General features: G+C 39.1%; 1 protein-coding gene across 1 annotated transcript in view; it reads left to right on the plus strand.

Moving 5' to 3' along the window:
* The first annotated feature begins 219 nt into the window (after positions 1-219).
* SCN9A (sodium voltage-gated channel alpha subunit 9) overlaps positions 220-13,891 on the plus strand; it is a 158,179-nt gene continuing 144,507 nt past the window's right edge. Inside the window, exon 1 of the mRNA XM_082395215.1 lies at positions 220-520. The gene's annotated coding sequence lies outside the window, so the exon portion shown is untranslated. The remainder of the gene's footprint in view (positions 521-13,891) is intronic.

Genomic DNA, 13,891 nt, shown 5'->3' on the forward strand with positions numbered 1-13,891 from the left:
GCGCCCCACCCAATGTGGTAGGTGAGGGTGCGCGGTCTTGCCATCTCCTCCTCTGCCTTCTACTAGCGCACAGTGGAGAGACTGCAGCATCTCCAATACCTCGCCGGCTGGGTCCCCGCCCCGCGCCCCCTGCGGGAGTGGAGGGCGGCGGGGAGCGAGGGTGGGGAAAGGGCGGGGAGCGAGGAGGGGCCGGAGAACCGGGGCGGGGCCGCTGCTTCCCTGGGCGCGCCCCGGAAGGAGGGGCGCAGTGTCCGGGCTGGCCCTCGCCCGCACTGCTGCGTCGGGTGTCTGGTTTCCAATTCCGCGGGCTCGGCCGGCTGGGGCTGGGTGCCAGCGGCGGGTAGTGGCAGGCGCCCGCTGAGCAACAGGAACCCAGAGAAAGAGGGAGCGGCAGCAGCAGCGGAGGGGACGCCGCGGGAGAGAGGCCGGGAGCGAGGAGGGGTCCCTGAAGCCCGCCCCCTACCCGGCGCCAGACTCTGCGGGCGCACTGGGTGAGCATGGTCGGCGGGCAAGGTTGCAAGTAAGTGTCTTTTCTCTTGCTCCTCCGGTATGGCGGGGAGGGAAGCCGCCAGTCTCTCGCCGGTGCTCGCCTCGACCGCCACACCCACCTGTGCCTGATTTCACATCTCTCGGGCTTTGGCCGCCCAGGGTTAACGCCACCTGGAAAGTAGAGAGGGGAGAAGTTAGGCGAGGAGGTGCCAGCGACTGGACAAAGAGGAGCTGGAAAGGCACCCGGTCCTTTGCCAGTTTTGACGGTGTGGATCTGCTGTCAGGTTCTGAAAATGTGGAGAGGCAAGGCAGCTGTACCTCATGGTTTACTATTATTTCTTTCTGTCTACGCTAGCTGAGTCGTTGGATGGGTTTCGGTTCCAGGGGTAGGTCGTATTCTTTACGAGCAAAAAGCGTGTGTTCTTTTTCCCATCTGCAAAGGTGAGCGTGCAGAACCAACAGAGCTGACACTACCTGTGGAGACGGCGAGGATGCGCCGGACCCTTCGGAGCACACAAACACAAATGATTGACGGGACTGCTTAGCCCCATTTCTCGACGCAGTTTTTTTTTTTCAAACGAATGTGCACTTTATAGTGAAATTCAGATGAGATTCAGAATCATTTTAACTTTTTATCGACTTCAGCTGAAACCGTCATTTAGTTTTAGAAGAAAATAGTTCTTTTCGTCACTTCTGTTAAAGACAAAAGATTAAAGCGAGATTAACATACTAGAAACTTCAGTGCCAACTTTTGTGATTACAGCAAACATATTTCTCATTATTTTAGTGTTTTTTATTACAGTTGCAGCATTCAAAATAATTTATATCTCCTCTGAAGCTAACAGCAATTTTTATGTGAGAGAAGCTTAGGGGAGGTTTTAAAAAGCTCAGTTCAATAAGATAAAGACCAAATCAACATAGGCTTTTAAAAGAATGATGGATTTTCAGTTGTTGAGTGTGAAGTCAATGCTAGAAGGTTCAGGGTTTTTTCAGAAACACAATGTTCTTTTCTATTTCTCCTTTTCTATGGGCAGGAGAAAGGTATTGTCTTTCTTTGGTAATTTAAAATATATATTCATGATTTTTGCTTTAATGTCAATAAAACCTATCTATATATAATCTGCAAACTAAGTCCAATTATTAAACAGTCCATTTTATTGAAAAGTCTTTAACTTATTTTTCCATCATTTAAAACAATTTAAACTAGAATTCACTTTTTTAGAAACTATGTTAAGTAGGGTCTTTAAAAAATTTTATTAATTATTTGAAAGCTAGTCTTATTTGAGCCCTACGTGTGGCATGATCACGATTGATAGAACAGCTTATTTACAACAAAATGCTAGACAAAATATGGCATTTGATATAACGAAGGATGTGCCCTGTATCAGGCAACCGACAGTAGTTTTGCTTAAGGTACGTTTTTGTATTTTGTAGATGTTTAAAGTACCTCTTCATTTAGAGGTCTCCTTTTGAATGTGAACCATTGTGCAATCGTGGGACACCGTGATATATTCTTATAAAAGCCGGGTATATGGTTTGCCATGATTCCTATGGTGCAGGGCAGGGCTTACAGGGTACCTGATGCTTCTGTGGAAGAAAGATGAGTCAGGTCTGGCTCTCTGCCAAGAGCATCCTCCTGCCTCTGTGACTCTTAGGACCAGGAGATAATCATGGGAGCCCTCCTGTGGTTGTGCTTCTGTGTTTTTGCTACCTGTTGCTGAGGAGACTTCTGGCAGCAAAGAAAAAGTAAGAAATTCAGAGGTGGAATCATTGGGGTCCCATTCACCTTATTTAATGTGACCAACCAACTTTCTCTGTGGCAAGGAAAAAAAAGAATCTTGCATTTTTCATGAATAATAAAAATTAATATTTACCTAATATCTATTCCTGTTAGATATGTGAAAGAGTGTGAAAGGAAAAAACAATCTTGCATTTTTCATGAATAATAAAAATTAATATTTACCTAATATCTATTCCTGTTAGATATGTGAAAGAGTGTGAAGTACTGGGAAGAATTATATGTTATTTTTCTAACCCTGTAAAGGAACTTAAAGTTTATTAATATGAATGGGTCATTCTTAACGTCATAGTGGTAATAATTCATGATTTTCCCTAAAACTCTTGTCTCAGATCCTTTTCCCTAGTCTTTGTCATCTGGATTAATGGTTCTACCATCCACCAAGTGTTGATTGCTTTCTCTTCCTCATCATGGCATTTTATCCCTAATCAGTCCATATTTAGATCTCTCAATCTTATCTCCCAAACGCATCTCTATTCAATTATATTTCTCAGCTGTACCTCTTCCACTCTGTTTTCTATATCTACCCTGCCACCAAATTAGTGGCATCATCATAATTTTCCTGGATTCCTGCTACAGCCTTCACATTAACCTACCTCCATAGTTCGCTCCCTTGTGATTCACTCTCCATACAAAGCAATGCCATTATGCCTCTCCTTAAGAACATTCAGTGGCTCATAACTACATAGAAAAAAGGAATAAATGCAGAAACACAAAACAATTAATAGCAAGTTCCTTCTGGTAGCCTACAGCTCACTCTCTGATCTGGCCCTCCACTACAATCTCCCTGAGTGCATCTCCCACTAATTTATATGCTCCAGCCACCCTGGTCTTTTTTTTTTTTTTAATTTTTATTTATTTATTTTTGGCTGCATTGTGTCTTCATTGCTGCACGCGAGCTTTCTCTAGTTGTGACGAGTGGGGGCTGCTCTTCATTGCAGTGCGTGGGCTTCTCATTGCAGGGGCTTCTCTTGTTGCAGAGCACGGGCTCTAGGCACGCAGGCTTCAGTAGTTGTGGCACGTGGGCTCAGTAGTTATGGCTCATGGGCTCTAGAGCGCAGGCTTGGTAGTTGTGGTGCACAGGCTTAGTTGCTCCGCGGCATGTGGGATCTTCCAGGACCAGGGCTCGAACCCGTGTCCTCTGCATTGGCAGGCAGATTCTTAACAACTGTGCTACCAGGGAAGTCCCCACCATGGTCTTTTAGTACCTGAAACACATGAAACAATTTCACTCCCTAAGGCCTTTTCAAGTGTTCCCAGTGCCTGGACTATTCCTTCCTCTCTTTAAATGCCTAGCTCCTTTGCAAACTTTAAACTTCAGCTCAAAGGTCTCTGCCTCACAGAGATCATTCTTGATCACCTTTTCAAAAGTAAGCTGTTATCTGTTAGTTTCTGTCTTGCTTCCTTGTTTTTTTCCTCCATAGTGCTTATTACAGCATGCGGGTATTTTGTGGATTTGTGTGTTGAGTGCTCCAAATGAATGGGCACCATGTCTTTATTGTTGACCCTGCTTCCATAACAGTACCTACAATGAAGCAGTAGGGGTTTGCTAGATATTTATGTAAATAATAAAGTACAAAGATAAGACTTATTTCACCATAGAGTGCACTAACCCTGCAAACTTACGCATTTTAGGATTCAATTTCTTTTTTATTTGTTGAGCATTGGGTATTATTTACACTCAGTACTATGATTGTGAGGAGGTAAAAGTAAAATATCCTGAGATGTATTCCCATCTCTCAGCAGTGTAGGCATTAAGGTGATAAAGGGAAGTAGACTATAACACACCCTTAGAAAGGCAGTGACCACAACTGGATTAAAATGTATTTTGAAAAAACATTGGAGTGCATAAGCCAATGACTTTATGACTTTAGTGTGAGTGATTCCTAATATACAATGATGACCTTATTAGGTTTAAATCTGTATGTTTTACCAAAATTTGAGGGTTGCTTAGTAATCACTAAATTTAAAATCTTGTTTTGTAATAAATATGGACACTTGAGTGGGCTCAGTTGATGGAAGTATGGTCAAATGAGGCTGAGTCCATAGATCAGGTGCCAGCGTGATCCAAATTGGTGTTTACTCCAGACTCAAGGGGCAAATAATCTCACAAATGCAAAGTGTTCACTAGGGAAGGCTCAGAGAGACACCATGGACTAATACAGGAAGATCCATCACTATTATTGGGGAAGGGGAGTGGGCTTCAAAATTCACGTTGGTGAATGATAGCATCATACTTATACTAGAATGTATACACACACACACACACACACACACACACACACACTCTTTTTTTTTTAATTTAATTAATTTTTTTATACAGCAGGTTCTTATTAGTCATCCATTTTGTACACATCACTGTATACATGTCAATCCCAATCTCCCAATTCATCCCACCACCCCCCCCCCCCACTGCTTTCCCCCCTTGGTGTCCATACGTTTGTTCTCTACATCTGTGTCTTAATTTCTGTCCTGCAAACCGGTTCATCTGTACCATTTTTCTAGGTTCCACATATATGCGTTAATATACGATATTTGTTTTCTCTTTCTGACTTACTTTGCTCTGTATGACAGTCTCTAGATCCATCCACGTCTCTACAAATGACCCAATTTTGTTCCTTTTTATGGCTGAGTAATATTCCATTGTATATATGTACCACATCTTCTTTATCCATTCATCTGTTGATGGGCATTTAGGTTGCTTCCATGACCTGGCTATTGTAAATAGTGCTTCAATGAACATTGGGGTGCATGTGTCTTTTTGAATTATGGTTTTCTCTGGGTATATGCCCAGTAGTGGGATTGCTGGGTCATATCGCTGGGTCAATTTTATTTTTATTTTTTTAAGGCACCTCCATACTGTTCTCTATAGTGGCTGTATCAATTTACATTCCCACCAACAGTGCAAGAGGGTTCCCTTTTCTCCACACCCTCTCCAGCATTTGTTGTTTGTAGATTTTCTGATGATGCCCATTCTAACTGGTGTGAGGTGATACCTCATTGTAGTTTTGATTTGCATTTCTCTACTAATTAATGATGTTGAGCAGCTTTTCATGTGCTTCTTGGCCATCTGTATGTCTTCTTTGGAGAAATGTCTATTTACGTCTTCTGCCCATTTTTGGATTGGGTTGTTTGTTTCTTTAATATTGAGCTGCATGAGCTGTTTATATATTTTGGAGATTAATCCTTTGTCCATTGATTCATTTGCAGATATTTTCTCCCATTCTGAGGGTTGTCTTTTCATTTTGTTTATGGTTTCCTTTGCTGTGCAAAAGCTTTTAAGTTTCATTAGGTCCCATTTGTTTATTTTTCTTTTTATTTCCATTACTCTAGGAGGTGGATCAAAAAATATCTTGCTGTGATTTATGTCAAAGAATGTTCTTCCTATGTTTTCCTCTAAGAGTTTTGTAGTGTCCAGACTTACATTTAGGTCTTTAATCCATTTTGAGTTTATTTTTGTGTATGGTGTTAGGGAGTGTTCTAATTTTATTCTTTTACATGTAGCTGTCCAGTTTTCCCAGCACCACTTATTGAAGAGACTGTCTTTTCTCCATTGTATATCCTTGCCTCCTTTGTCATAGACTAGTTGGCCATAGGTGTGTGGGTTTATCTCTGGGCTTTCTGTCTTGTTCCATTGATCTATGTTTCTGTTTTTGTGCCAGTACCATATTGTCTTGATTACTGTAGCTTTGTAGTATAGTCTGAAGTCAGGGAGTCTGATTCCTCCAGCTCCGTTTTTTTCCCTCAAGACTGCTTTGGCTATTCGGGGTCTTTCGTGTCTCCATACAAATTTTAAGATTTTTTGCTCTAGTTCCGTAAAAAATGCCATTGGTAATTTGATAGAGATTGCATTGAATCTGTAGATTGCTTTGGGTAGTATAGTCATTTTCACAATATTGATTCTTCCAATCCAAGAACATGGTATATCTCTCCATCTGTTGGTATCATCTTCAATTTCTTTCATCAGTGTCTTATAGTTTTCTGCATACAGGTCTTTTGTCTCCCTAGGTAGGTTTATTCCTAGGTATTTTATTCTTTTCGTTGCAGTGGTAAATGGGAGTGTTTCCTTAATTTCTCTTTCAGATTTTTCATCATTAGTATATAGGAATGCAAGAGATTTCTGTGCATTAATTTGGTATCCTGCTACTTTACCAAATTCATTGATTAGCTCTAGTAGTTTACTGATAGCATCTTTAGGATTCTCTATGTACAGTATCATGTCACCTGCAAACAGTGACAGTTTTACTTCTTCTTTTCCAATTTGTATTCCTTTTATTTCTTTTTCTTCTCTGAGTGCCGTGGCTAGGACTTCCAAAACTATGTTGAATAATAGTGGTGAGCGTGGACATCCTTGTCTTGTTCCTGATCTTAGAGGAAATGTTTTCAGTTTTTCACCATTGAGAATGATGTTTGCTGTGGGTTTGTCGTTTATGGCCTTTATTATGTTGAGGGAGCTTCCCTCTATGCCCACATTCTGGAGAGTTTTTATCATAAATGGGTGTTGAATTTTGTGAAAAGCTTTTTCTGCATCTATTGAGATGATCATATGGTTTTTCTTCTTCAGTTTGTTAATATGGTGTATCACATTGATTGATTTGCGTATATTAAAGAATCCTTGCATCCCTGGGTTAAATCCCACTTGATCATGGTGTATGATCCTTTTAATGTGTTGTTGGATTCTGTTTGCTAGTATTTTGTTGAGGATTTTTGCATCTATATTCATCAGTGATATTGGTCTGTAATTTTCTTTTTTTGTAGTATCTTTGTCTGTTTTTGGTATCAGGGTGATGGTGGCCTCATAGAATGAGTTTGAGAGTGTTCCTTCCTCTGCAATTTTTTGGAAGAGTTTGAGAAGGATAGGTGTTAGCTCTTCTCTAAATGTTTGATAGAATTCACCTGTGAAGCCATCTGGTCCTGGGCTTTTGTTTGTTGGAAGATTTTTAATCACAGTTTCAATTTTATTACTTGTAATTGGTCTGTTCATATTTTCTATTTCTTCCTGGTTCAGTCTTGGGAGGCTTTACCTTTCTAAGAATTGGCCCATTTCTTCCAGGTTGTCCATTTTATTGGCATAGAGTTGCTTGTAGTAGTCTCCTAGGATGCTTTGTATTTCTGCAGTGTCTGATGTAACTTCTCCTTTTTCATTTCTAATTTTATTGATTTGAATCCTCTTCCTCTTTTTCTTGATGAGTCTGGCTAATGGTTTATCAATTTTGTTTATCTTCTCAAAGAACCAGCTTTTAGTTTTATTAATCTTTGCTCTTGTTTTCTTTGTTCTATTTTATTTATTTCTGCTCTGGTCTTTATGATTTCTTGCCTTCTGCTAACTTTGGGTTTTGTTTGTTCTTCTTTCTCTAGTATCTTTAGGTGTAAGGTTAGATTGTTTATTTGAGATTTTTCTTGTTTCTTGAGGTAGGCTTGTATAGCTATACACTTCCCTCTTAGAACTGCTTTTGCTGCATCCCATAGGTTTTGGATCGTCGTGTTTTCGTTGTCATTTGTCTCTAGGTATTTTTTGATTTCCTCTTTGATTTCCTCAGTGATCTCTTGGTTATTTAGTAACGTATTGTTTAGACTCTATGTGTTTGTGTTTTTTATGTTTTTTTCCCTGTAATTCATTTCTAATCTCATAGTGTTGTGGTCAGAAAAGATGCTTGATATGATTTCAATTTTCTTAAATTTACTGAGGCTTGATTTGTGACCCAAGATATGATCTATCCTGGAGAATGTTCCGTGCACACTTGAGAAGAAAGTGTAATCTGCTGTTTTTGGATGGAATGTCCTATAAATATCAATTAAATCTATCTGATTTATTCTGTCATTTAAAGCTTGTGTTTCCTTATTAATTTTCTGTTTGGATGATCTGTGCATTGGTGTAAGTGAGGTGTTAAAGTCCCCCACTATTATTGTGTCACTGTCGTTTTCCTCTTTTATAGCTGTTAGCAGTTGCCTTATGTATTGAGGTGGTCCTATGTTGGGTGCATATATATTTATAATTGTTATATCTTCTTCTTGGATTGATCCCTTGATCATTATGTAGTGTGCTTCCTTGTCTCTTGTAACATTCTTTATTTTAAAGTCTATTTTATCTGATATGAATATTGCTACTCCAGCTTTCTTTTGATTTCTATTTGCATGATATATCTTTTTCCATCCCCTCACTTTCAGTCTGTATGTGTCCCAAGGTCTGAAGTGGGTCTCTTGTAGACAGTATATATATGGGTCTTGTTTTTGTATCCATTCAGCAAGCCTGTGTCTTTTGGTTGGAGCATTTAATCCATTCACGTTTAAGTTAATTATTGATATGTATGTTCCTGTTACCATTTTGTTAATCGTTTTGGGTTTGTTTTTGTAGGTCCTTTTCTTCTCTTGTGTTTCCCACTTAGAGAAGTTCCTTTAACATTTGTTGTAGAGCTGGATTGGTGCTGCTGAATTCTCTTAGCTTTTGCTTGTCTGTAAAGCTTTTGATTTCTCCATCGAATCTGAATGAGATCCTTGCCGGGTAGAGTAATCTTGGTTGTAGGTTTTTCCCTTTCATCACTTTAAATATATCATGCCACTCCCTTCTGGCTTGTAGAGTTTCTGCTGAGAAATCAGCTGTTAACCTTACGGGAGTTCCCTTGTATGTTATTCGTCGTTTTTCCCTTGCTGCTTTCAATAATTTTTCTTTGTCTTTAATTTTTGCCAATTTAATTACTATGTGTCTCGGCGTGTTTCTCCTTAGGTTTATCCTGTATGGGACTCTCTGTGCTTCCTGGACTTGGGTGGCTATTTCCTTTCCCATGTTAGGGAAGTTTTCGACTATAATCTCTTCAAATATTTTCTCTGGTCCTTTCTCTCTCTCTTCTCCTTCTGGGACCCCTGTAATGCGAATGTTGTTGCGTTTAATGTTGTCCCAGAGGTCTCTTAGGCTGTCTTCATTTCTTTTCATTCTTTTTTCTTTATTCTCTTCTGCAGCAGTGAATTCCACCACTCTGTCTTCCAGGTCACTTATCCGTTCTTCTGCCTTACTTATTCTGCTATTGATTCCTTCTAGTGTATTTTTCACTTCAGTTATTGTTTTGTTCATCTCTGTTTGTTTGTTCTTTAATTCTTCTAGGTCTTTGTTAAACATTTCTTGCATCTTCTCGATCTTTGCCTCCATTCTTTTTCTGAGGACCTGGATCACCTTCACTATCATTATTCTGAATTCTTTTTTTGGAAGGTTGGCTATCTCCACTTCATTTAGTTGTTTTTCTGGGGTTTTATCTTGTTCCTTCATCTGGTACATAGCCTTGTGCCTTTTCATTTTGTCTGTCTTTCTATGAATGTGGTTTTTGTTCCACAGGCTGCAGGATTGTAGTTCTTCTTGCTTCTGCTGTCTGCCCTCTGGTGGAGGTAGCTATCTAAGAGGCTTGTGCAAGTAATGGGAGGACTGGTGGTGGGTAGAGCTGGCTGTTGCTTTCATGGGCAGAGCTCAGTAAAACTTTAATCCACTTGCCTGCTGATGGGTGGGGCTGGGTCCCCTCCCTGTTGCTTGTTTGGCTTGAGGAGACCCAACACTGGAGCCTACCAGGGCTCTTTGGTGGAGCTAATGGCGGACTCTGGGAGTGCTCACACCAAGGAGTACTTCCCAGAACTTCTGTTGCCAGTGTCCTTGTCCTCACGGTGAGACAGAGCCACACCCCACCTCTGCAGGAGCCCCCCCCCCAACACTAGCAGGTAGGTCTGGTTCAGTCTCTATGGTGTCACTGCTCCTTCCCCTGGGTCCCGATGCACACACTACTTTGTGTGTGCCCTCCAAGAGTGGAGTCTCTGTTTCCCCCAGTCCTGTCGAAGTCCTGCAATCAAATACCGCTAGCCTTCAAAGTCTGATTCTCTAGGAATTCCTCCTCCCGTTGCCGGACCCCCAGGTTGGGAATCCTGACGTGGGGCTCAGAACCTTGACTCCAGTGGGTAGACTTCTGTGGTATAAGTGTTCTCGAGTTTGTGGGTCACCCACCCAGCAGTTATGGGATTTGATTTTATTGTGATTGCACCCCTCCTACCGTCTCATTGTGGCTTCTCCTATATCTTTGGTTGTGGGGTATCTTTTTTGGTGAGTTCCAACTGTCTTCCTGTTGATGATTGTTCAGCAGTTAGTTGTGATTCCAGTGTTCTCGTAAGAGGGAGTGAGAGCACATCCTTCTACTCCACCATCTTGAACCAATCTCCTCACACACTCTGTGTGTGACAATAAATCCCCTCTTTTTTTGAGACTGTACTTAAAGATATGAAACAAATAAGTAGTTTTGCTATTAACATTTGGTTGAAAATTTAGGTTTTGGTTAAGCAGTCAGCTTTGATTAATGATATTTTTATCTAGCAAGTGTCTAACCATATTTGTTTGTTTGTTTGTTTTTGGTAAAGAATTTGGCAATCATGTTTCTTCTTGAAGAACTAAACTATTTCATGAATTGTCGCCAGGGATTTGGTTAAATTTTGCAATTATGGTGGCACAACATGGTTGTTGTAATCTGTTGGAATGCATCTGTGTACTAATTGAAGTTGGGCCTCCATTTTACACATCCCACGTTAGCTAATTCATTCTCACATGGAGGTATTAGGGCTTCCTTCTTCAGAACTATGTAGGATTAGATTACTGTTTAAGATGGCAAGGTCATAATGAAATGGATAGTCTAAGATTGTATGAAAATGATTTTCAATGAGAATTTTTGGAAGAGCATTCACAGACGTTGGGTAGATCACTTTTGTGGAATATGAGAGAACAGTTTTGGTGTCTTTTGCATTCTGAAAAATGAAATTTCTTCATTGAAGGTTTAACTTCCTCTTCCTTCTCTGTGTAGCTAGAAGGAAATGGCTTTAGGCAACAGGGAAAGCCATCAGCTCTTGGCAGCTAAAGGTAAAATGAAGTTTGGGGGAATGAAACCCTTGAGTGGTGAGGAAAAATGCCAGACCATGAAAGAGGGGAAGGAGGAAGGAATGCCTTGAACAGTGACAATAAACATCATCGGCCACAAACAAATTTGAGTTGACGTTGTATATAGAATTGGATGATCTTATATCTTTTTAGCCCCACTGAGAAAATAATTCTTTCTTTCTTCTTTGAAATAACAACTGTATTTTAAGTGAAAAAATTCTGTCATTGCTTCTTTAATACAGGAAATTGAATACCTTTGGATTTTTAAACTGATATAACTGGGAGCCAAAAATACCATATATTATTATTGTTAAAATATACCATTACTTTAATTGTAATTTCATTGCTGTTCATTTTATGACTTCCTTTTGTTGTGTCAGGTGTTTGAGAGACTGCCATTATTGATCACAACTTTCTTTAAAATGTCTCTTTGGATTTTTTACAAAGCTGTCTGAATCATTTATTAAAATATGATAAAACTTTAATTGCACCTATGATTGTTCACTTGGAAATTTTTCAGTCTTACAGGGAGTGAGTACACTTACAGTATCATTAACCTACCATCTCTACCCTGCAGTGAATGCCTTTTTCTTGCCCTTTCTCTCTTATATCTCATCTTTGAAAACATTTGATCTATATACCAGTAATACAAACTTTGCCCCACTGTTAGGTCAAAGTATTAACACAAATAATTGGAAAATTTAGCCTCTAAAGAAGAATTAGTAATATTAGATAGATGCATTAAAATATAAGTACAAAGACATCTCTGTGTAGATGTTTAATGAAATCTTCTTTGTGTTATACGCCAAACGAAACTCCTGTGTCATCTGATTGTTTTTTAAAAATAGGGGTGATTTCACTAGATGTAATGTTTGCCAACTATATTAGTCACTCATAAACTATATATCTTAGAATCTAATGTAATTAAAAATATGTCATCTTCTTCAGGGCCTATTATTTAGAAGTTCAAAAAAGGAGTAAATAGAAGTAAACAGTAGATATACAAATCCATACATAAAAATAAAACGGGAAAGTGAGAGAAATGTTACATGATAATGAAATATTCCCTTATGTATTGACTTAAACTCCACTAAATGATTATTCCTTCAAGTCCAATGGACAGTGCTTTCTTTAGGGCTTAGAGTATGGATAATTTACTAACTCTATGTACATTTTAAATAGAATAAATAGAATATTTTATTGGTAAATTATGCTTTCATTTTCCCTGGGTGATGATATAAAGTTAACATTCCTTCTAGATAAATATTATGGGACCAATCTTCATAGGTGATCCTTTCATGGAACAAGTATTACAAAGTTGAAGTGATGATTTCCACACAAATGGAAATACGTATATATTCTTGTTACCCTGGACAAACTTGGCTCAAGGTAATTCAAGTAGGGAGAAAAGAAATGTCATCCTCAAGGGTCAACTGGGAGCAAGCTTCTTACAATCCCATGAGATCGTCTGACAGACTCTCAGGAATGAATGTTTGTGGCATGGCTATGCAGAGAAACTCTTTTGAAAATTCATATTATGTCCCTCCTATAGTTCAGAATCATTGTAAAATATTGTTATAACATGTTAAAAGCACAGAGGAATAAATTTGTGTTCACATTAGGGTGGTGAAAAAAGTGTTTGTCTAGTTATCTCTCTTCTTGAACATGTGATCTTAGTCAAATACTTTCACTTCCCAAATGCAACTTTGTTATAAAATTGGTAGTGTCTACTTCTCAGTGTTGCTGAACAAATTAGGTTAAAAAATATATATCCACAGCAGCCATTTTAGTGTCTCACACATGATAAGGAGGTGTTCAATAATGTTGGCTAGACATTTGGTGACAGTATATAGACAGCACAGTATACATCTTGTTAATATTACTGATACTAACATTAATTTTTTTTTAACATCTTTATTGGAGTATAATTGTTTTACAGTGGTGTGTTAGTTTCTGCTTTATAACAAAGTGAATCAGTTATACTTATACATATGTTCCCATATCTCTTCCCTCTTGCGTCTCCCTCCCTCCCACCCTCCCTATCCCACCCCTCTAGGTGGTCACAAAGCACCGAGCTGATCTCCCTGTGCTATGCGGCTGCTTCCCACTAGCTATCTATTTTACATTTGGTAGTGTATATATGTCCATGCCACTCTCTCACCCTGTCACATTAATTTAACAGCTTCATATGTGAGGGTCTCATTTATGCCGAGTAGTGCATTAAGGGATTTGCAAAGGCTCCTTTTAAATCCCCACAACTGCCCTCTGAGGTGAGTAAACACTAAGGCTCAGGAGTTACCTAACCTTCACAAAGACTCACCGTGTTTACTAAACTTGAATAACATATATATTCCTTTTAATGGAAATAAAATCTTATTTATCCCAAGATTACGCTTGCAAATATCCCAGAGGTACGCCTGGTTACCAGGTATGCCACAAAAGCCTTTTTAACCCATAATGGAGCTGAAAGAATCTACATTTGCAATTAAACATAGCAAACTGTGTAATTACAATACTATAGAACAAGAAAAAGAAAGGTTGAATATTGGTTAAATGTTCCCCTTGAATACTGATTCTTGGGCAGTGCATTTGTATTAAACCGAAATTGAGATTTAGGTAGAAGTTTGAAGACAGTATGATATTATGAAATGTATCTATACATCTATAAAGTGTTCCTGAGGTTGTTTTAGGCATTGAATAGCTTT

Source organism: Balaenoptera borealis (genome assembly GCF_965194805.1).
Source record: "Balaenoptera borealis genome assembly, chromosome: 6".
Taxonomy (NCBI): Eukaryota; Metazoa; Chordata; class Mammalia; order Artiodactyla; family Balaenopteridae; genus Balaenoptera; species Balaenoptera borealis.